Source organism: Leptonychotes weddellii, chromosome 6, assembly GCF_054177405.1.
Source record: "Leptonychotes weddellii isolate Sample4059 chromosome 6, ASM5417740v2, whole genome shotgun sequence".
NCBI classification, from domain to species: domain Eukaryota; kingdom Metazoa; phylum Chordata; class Mammalia; order Carnivora; family Phocidae; genus Leptonychotes; species Leptonychotes weddellii.
In genome coordinates this window covers 10,203,537-10,211,486 of record NC_138374.1, presented here as the reverse complement: position 1 = coordinate 10,211,486, position 7,950 = coordinate 10,203,537, and the positions used below count along the sequence as shown (strand labels likewise).

The following is a 7,950-nucleotide window of genomic DNA, read 5'->3' as shown; positions in this document are numbered from 1 at the left end:
TCAGTCGTTAAGCGTCTGCCTTCGGCTCAGGTCATGATCCCAGGGTCCCGGGATCGAGCCCCGCATCAGGCTCCCTGCTCAGCGGGAAGCCTGCTTCTCCCTCTTCCACTCCCTCTGCTTGTGTTCCTTCTCTCGCTGTGTCTCTCTCTGTCAAATAAATAAATAAAATCTTTTTTTCTTTATTTGTCAGAGAGAGAGCAAGCACAAGCAGGGAGAGTGGCAGGCAGAGGGAGAAGCAGGCTCCCCGCTGAGCAGGGAGCCTGACGTGGGGCTTGATCTCAGGACCCTGGGATCATGACCTGTGCCGAAGGCAGACGCTTAACTGACTGAACCACCCAGGTGCCCCGTTCCTGGCATTTTTTAATTTTCTTCTCTTTTTTTTTAAGAATTTATTTTTATTTATTTGACAGAGAGACGGCGAGAGAGGGAACACAAGCAGGGGGAGTGAGAGAGGGAGAAGCAGGCCTCCCGCTGAGCAGGGAGCCTGATGCGGGGCTCGATCCCGGGACCCTGGGATCATGACCTGAGCCGAAGGCAGACGCTTAACGACTGAGCCACCCAGGCGCCCCACTTTTTAATTTTCATATAATAAATGTTAAGTTCAGCCTCCACCTTTTTATTTTGGAGAGATAACCACTTTCAGTAGGGTTTCCTTGGATTGCCCCATGTACATCCAATTAAATGTACGTGCGCGTAAAAACAAAGGGATCTCATTGAACGTATTTTTTTGCAACTTGATGTTTTTGATCAGCCTTATAACTTGCACAGCTTTCCATATTGGCTTGTATCTTTTTCATTCTCTTTCATGGCTACATAGTAATGTAATGTGGCTATATTCCATCTTTTTTAGCCAATTTTCCATTAATGTACACTTAGATCATTTCATAATGTATATTAGGGAGTTTTAGTCAACAGATAGGTAAGAGGTCTGAAAAGCCATTTTATAATCAGACTCTTGATACAGTTTTATCTGTTCTCACCATTTCTGGTATTACAGTACTAAAATAAACTAAAGGTAATGTCAAAAGCTACCCCAGTTCAGATTTTCAATTACAAAATAGTCTCTCATTTGGTCCACAAATATTTATTTGGTACTTACTATGTGCCAGGCACCAGTTTTCATGCCGTGGATAAGTGGAAAATAAGATAGTATTCTCACCTTTAAAGAATTTACCTTCTACCAGGAGGAGATCAATAGTACACCTGTGCTCTAATCCGTAAGTAAATTTCAGATATTGATAGGTCTTGTGGAGATAAAATAGGAACGTATTGTGAGTGATGGATTGCTTCTGGGGAAGACCTTGCTGAGATGATGACACTGGAGTTGAAATTTGAAAGATGAGAAGGAGGTGCACATCTGAGGATTTGGGGAGAACGATCCAAGCAGAAGGAAGGGCAGCTGCAAGGGTCATGAGATGGGAAGAGACATGTCACGTTTGAGGGACAGAAAGCAGGCCAGTATGGCTAGGGGTAATAAATGAAGGGGAACACAGGAGTAGAGGAGTGAGGGTTGGGTGGGTCTGATTATGAGGAAGCAGGCAAGGCCTTTGCATTCTACTCAAAGTATAATGGAAACATGAAGGGTTTTAACGGGAAGAGTGATATGACTTGGCTTAGACTTCAGAAGGAATGCTCTGGGTGCTGGGTGGAGGGCAGACTGCTGGGCAAGTGGGAGGAAGGAAGAATAGTTAGGAGGCTGGTGGTGACATTGACTGGTGCTCTAGTGATAGGGGTGGTGAGAGATTGAGCATAGGTATGTTTTGGAGGGAGGGAAGTCCAGGACTTCCAGATAAGCTCATCATGAAGGAGGAAGGAAAGAAGTTGAGGATGACGCCTAGGATTTTGATGTGAGCAGCTGGGTGGATTATGGTACCTTTTCCTGAGAAGGCTTGCAGACAGAACATAGTTTTTTTGTGAGGTGTGGGGATGGGGATCTGTAGTTCTGTTCTGTTTAGTCAGTAGTTGATGTCCTGGAGCTGATGCTCTGAAGCTCAGAGCTAAAGGTAATGACCTTAAAATCAGTTATCAGCATATATGTGGCCATTTGAAACCAGAAACAGGATGAGATCACCTTGGAGTGTGTAAGTGGAGAAGAGAAGAGGTCTGGTGGACAAGGAGGAGCCATTTAAGTGAAAGAAGATATGGGGGCTTGTGATCTCAGGGAAGCTGAGAGAAGATTGCTTCAAGAGAGAGTAGTCAGCAGTGTCCAAGTGCTGCTGAGAGAGAGGCTAAGGAAGAAGAGGACCAAGACTTGGCCATTGGCTTGAGGCAAACATAGGACATCATTGGTGACCTTGAGAGCAAAGGTGTTTTCATGTCATGGCAGAGGTAAAGTGGGTGGAGGAGAGGTAAGGGTCAGAGAGGAAAGAGTTTTGCTGTGAAGGATAATAGAAATAAGATGGGGACATTTTATGATATTAAGGTGTGTTTGTTTGCTACTGAGAATGATCCAGTATTAGGGGTGAAATTGATAAGGAAAGAGTAAAAGGGGCTAATTGTGGAGGGAAATACTTGAAAAGGTAGTGTGGGAAGGGGCCAAGGCCAAGTGAAGCGTTTAGCCTTAAGAAAGGAGCAGGGATGCGTCTTTCCCGGTGGCGGATGAAGGAGGGGAGTATGGGCACTGATACAGATAGGATCCTCTTTCCCCTGGGGGAGGATGGACAGTAAATAAACCATTGCAGTGTGCCAGATGGTACAAATAGAGCAGCAGGGTAAGGGAGAGAGGGAGCGCACTTAGGATGGGACAAGTTGCTGTTCTATATAAGATGCTGAGGGATACTCTCACTGGTAATGTGTCATTGAAGCAAGTAAGCCAGGTGGGTATCTGGGGAAAGAAGATCATTTCAGACCGAGAGAAGTAGATCTATCAGAACATAAGAGCTGTCTCATTCTTTGTAATGATGGTGTAGTATCCCATTGACTGCTGCACTATAGTTTTTTTAGCCAGTTCTTTGTTGATGGGCATTTAGATTATTCTAATCTTTTACTAATACAAACAATGCTTTGGTGATACATGATGTTTAATAGTTACATTGTATTCCATTTTATAGTTCTATTATTTATTAAAGTACTTAAGTTTTCTACCATTGTTGGGTGTTTAGTGTTTTTCCAACTTTATTATAAATCTGACATATAGTTGCATGTACCTTTTGCACATATCTGTTTGGGATAAATTCCTACATGTCGCATTGCTGAATCTAAGAATATTGCACATTTGCAAAGGATTTTGATCTACACCTGTTGTTAAATTGTGTTTCAGAAAGGTTGCTCAATTTTCATGTCGATATAAGTGCTGGTTTTCCTGTATCCTTGCCAACATTGGGTATTACCATTTTTTAAAATTTTGCTGATTTGATAGCCATGAATTTTTATCATTGTTTTAGTTTATATTTCCGTCACTAGTGACATGGAGCATTTTTGGTATATTTTGGTGGCCATTTGTCTTTCTTGTCAGTTGTCTAGTCTTGGCCTTTGAGCAAAAGGTGTGGAGGTGTGTGGTGTAGGGTATTTTTGTTTCTGATTTATAGTTATGATATTTTAAGGGTATTAACACTTCGTCACTGCAGAGTTGTTTTCCAGTTTGACATTTGCCTTTTATTTTTGCTTATGCTTTGGCCTTTGGGGGTTGGGTGGGTAGAGAGCATGTTTTAAAAATAGGTAGGCCTGGGGCACCTGGGTGGCTCAGCTGGTTAAGCAACTGCCTTCGGCTCAGGTCATGATCCTGGGGTCCTGGGATCGAGCCCCACATCGGGCTCCCTGCCCAGTGGGGAGCCTGCTTCTCCCTCTGCCTCTGCCTGCCACTCCCCCTGCTTGTGCGCACTCTCTCTCTCTCTCTCTGTAAAAATAAATAAATAAAATCTTTAAAAAAATTTTTTTTTATTATTTCAATAATTATGGTTAAATTTTTTTGTTCTTAAATGGTTTTGTTTTTCACTTAACTTTAAAGTTTAAAAGAATATAGTTTAGAAGAATAGAGAGGGATTTAACTTTTTTCTTAGTTTTTTTTTTTTTTTTTTGCCTGTGCCATATATTGAAATGTATCCTTTTGTCATTGATGTTTTTATGAAATGCTCTGGTTTGACATTTTTTTATATGCCTAATATTTGTTTTCTTTCTTTTTTTTTTGATGGGAAAATTGATTTTTAAAAAATTTTTAATTCCAGTGTAGTTAACATACAGTGTTAAGTTCATTTCAGGTGTACAATGTAGTGATTCAACACTTCCAAACATAACTTGGTGCTCATCACGATAAGTGTACCCAGTATTTGTTTTCTAGGCTTTGGGACATCTCTTCTATAGACTTATTTATCTGCCTACCATATTTCACTGATTTCAAGTCATACAGATTCCACATTTTATATTTAAATTTGGACTACATCCTCTAATCAGCTGTTGCCTGGATGGCAGTTGAGTTCTTCCCGAGATGATTTGCATTTTTTTTCTGCCATTTACTGGGGGGGGGGTGGGTTGGGGGTGCGGGAGGGAGGGGTCATTACCAACTTGGGTCTTCTTAAACTAATTTCTCTGCTTGACATATTTTGGACTATGCTGCTAGTGTGAATTCAGACCACAAAATTTGTGGGCTGGCAGGGCTGGGGGACCAGTTCAAATACCAAGGAATATTTTTCCCCTTCTTCCCATTGTCAGGGAAGACGTGTGCAGACTTCTTTGCTGTCCCTTGTAGAGGAAGGGTTATTTTTTTCTACCCCTCATTGAGGCTGTAGCCATCCAGTGTCCCCACTTTTTGAAGTGGTCTCTGTCTCCTTTTAGACTCTGTATCCTGAGCATCTTTCCTTTTCTTTGCATGGGTACATAAAATAATGGTTCATCTTACATTTCATGATGTCTTACACTTAGTGAAATATGGTGTTTTAGTGATTGTAACTTGATAGATTTTACTGTCTCAGGGCAAGTTCTCAGTATACCGTAAGCCTTGGCTCTTGTTCCAAATGAATTTTGAAATGACTCAAGTACCCCTGACAGTCTCTCTCCACAAAACAGAAGCAAAACAAAACCCAAACAGTGTAGTTCTAGGATTTTAATATCACCTAATAAGAAAAACTAAGAACCTTTAATTTCACACATAATTGTTCACTGTTCATTGTTTTCTTTCTTCTTATACTTGGTTATAAAATTTGGGCAAGAACTTAAGGTCCTGATACTGTTTTAATACTATAAAATAATTAATTTAGAATATTGACAGTTCTATACATGGTTCGTGTAAATGGAGAGCACTTCTGTTGAATAATTCTTTGTGTTTATCTCCCTTAGTCCTTTTTAGAATTGTTCTTTAAAAAGCCTCACATGAACTTGACAGAAATTTTTTCTTTTACTTTCTATACTCGTTTTGTTCTGAAGGTCTACCACACTAGTCAATCTCACTGAATACTCCCAGCCGCACTTCTGTCCCTTCAGAAGCCCTGAGGCCTTGTGCTCACAGGCCTGGTTCTTCGGAGGCAGTTAATGGTGCAGGTGTGGTAAAGCTGAGCACCTGACAGAATATTCTTTTACTTCAGGAAGGAACAACAGTGCATAGTATATTATTACTATAAGTTTGCAAAGTTCACCAAGGATTCTTTTTTTCTCTTAAAGACTTCCTTGTCTTTCCAGAAAGTTGGAGTAGAAATTACGTTGCTGAGAAAACTCTCAGAGGACATTCCCACTTTGCTCCTGTGATGGATGACAGAAAAGTGGTTCATCAACATTGGCTCAGAAAGAATTCTCACAAGTAGGAAGTCATTTAAAAGAAAACCTACAGAACAAAAAGACAATGAAGAAAATCAGTACCACCTTTGGACAGTATAGATAAGAAAATGTAATTTTAAAAATGATGCAGTTAAAAATTCCTCAGATCAGGTTAGTTGTACAGCTGTCAAAGTAATGCGTGGTATCAATGAAGAAATATTTGTGGCATGCAGACGGTTATTTCTGTTTCTTAAAGACCTATTGTCAATGGGCTATTAAACTTGCATTTTTTTTTTATTAATGTAGTATGTTCTTTTATTCAAGTATGGACTTCTTGAGAAACCATAGTTATATGATTTTCCAAAAATTTATGTTCTACTTTAAATGTGAGTTGTAGTTCCCAGCTGCTTTACTGAGGGGTCATTTGTGTCTAAGAGGAAGTAGCCAAGATTGCTTATATTCCAGGTTGAATCTGAGGTCTTATGAAGCCTTTCAAGCGCTCGCTGAGCCTGTAGTTGTGGAAGTGAGATGCTCCTGCAGCACAGAAGTCCTGGGAGGTGCTCTCCCGGGACATCCATGTCCGCTAGTGGGGTCGTTGGGGGGCAAACGGGAGGCTTTCCATTTTGTCATCTGAGTTAGCTGTGCAGTTGCCTCGTTGCTAAACTTTCAATTAATGTGAGAACCAAAGTAGAGTTTCTTGGGTTTTTTTTTTTGTTGTTGTTCTTTTTCTTTTTTTCTCTTTTTTTTTTGCTTTGTATTAATTTCACTTATACCAAAGTGTTTCAAAGTATGAAATGTATTGCTTCTAGACTATAAATCTACTTCCTGAAAAGACTGTTCTGTAATATTTCACTTTGTTTTATTATAACTTCAAATTATCTTAAATATTTTCCTAATACATGGGAATGCTGATTTTTCTTCTTTTGTTATGCGGTAGAAACATTTTACACTGTTTATTACATAGTTCTCATGGAACATAGAATTTTTTGAAAGCAACATATGATACACATTTTTTGTGTATATATTCTAATTAGTGTGAATAAAATAGTATTGCATTTTTAAAAAGCAGCAAACGTTTCTCGTCTTCCTTAAAAATATGCCTGTGAGTTCAGCGTTCATTTACTTTTCACTGTGAGTCCCTGCTGTATATAGTTAATTCATAGCATTTGCTCCTAATAATTGAATTAGGACAGAACAATTTTAGAGCTGCACGTGATCTCAGGCAACATAATTCATGCCAGCCATCTCATTCGATCGCTGAGGACGCAACAGTGCTTGCCTTTCTCTGGCTGCAGATCTAGTGGCAGATTGGGCTGGAATACAGTTTCACTGACTCCCATTTGGCCTTCATGTCTCTACACCTAGTACTACTGCTTTTCACTTAATTTCCACTTAACCCAAAGTGATGAAATAAAGAAAAATGAATGTTATCTATATATACTTAATAAAATCCAGTCTAGTTTGATTTTTCAACTTACAGCTGGTTTCAGCAGCATCATTCAGCCTATGTCTTCTGAGTATTGTGGGCAGAGGAGAAGAAATACTTGAGCCAATGTCCAAAGAAGAAATGTATACCAGCTGAGTTTCAGGAATCGTGAAATTTTATTTTAACACTTGAAACATAAATTAGTTTTTTGGTGACTCTGCCTGTGGACATGAATTTATATTACTCTTCAGTTTTTTTTTTAAAGATTTTATTTATTTATTTAGAGAGAGCACATGACTGGCGGGGGGTGTCAGAGGGAGATGGAGAGAATCTCAAGTGGGCATGGAGCTTGACTCGGGGCTCGATCCCATGACCCCGAGATCATGACCCTGAGCCGAAATCAAGAGTCGAACACTCAACCCACTGAGCCACCCAGGCGCCCTACTCTTCCATTTCTTCAAACAAAACAAAAAAGCAAAATGTTAGTAGGTCCCATGAGGGCAGAATCTGCACTTGTTAGCATATTGTTCACTATTGATACCACCATGCTTAGCACAGTCTTGTAACACAGTAAGGCACTTTCCAAATATTTTCTGAGTAAGAGAATTTTAAGAATCAAAACATGATCTAACACTTGGAAGAGACCTTGGAAGACCATCCAGATCAGTGGTTTTAAACTTTTAAACTTTAAAAAAACTTTTTCACTTTTAAAAAGCAGCAGAACCCTTTTTCAAGTGAGAACTTTCACCAAATTCCAGAACATAATCTAGATGTGAGCATCTGAGTCAAGTTTGACCTCCCTCTTTCCCCAGGAAGAGCTTATCCCCTCCTGGAACCTC

At 39.9% G+C, this 7,950-nt stretch overlaps 1 protein-coding gene across 4 annotated transcripts in view; it reads left to right on the top strand.

The window, feature by feature from the left end:
* SEC23IP (SEC23 interacting protein) overlaps positions 1-6,750 on the top strand; it is a 44,065-nt gene extending 37,315 nt beyond the window's left edge. For 2 of the 4 annotated variants that reach the window (XM_081823396.1, XM_081823393.1), the window contains exon 19: positions 5,611-6,750. The gene's annotated coding sequence lies outside the window, so the exon portion shown is untranslated. Of the gene's footprint in view, positions 1-5,592 lie in introns of all 4 variants that reach the window. The other 2 variants (XM_081823395.1, XM_081823394.1) reach the window with 2 other exon arrangements.
* Positions 6,751-7,950: the final 1,200 nt, after the last annotated feature.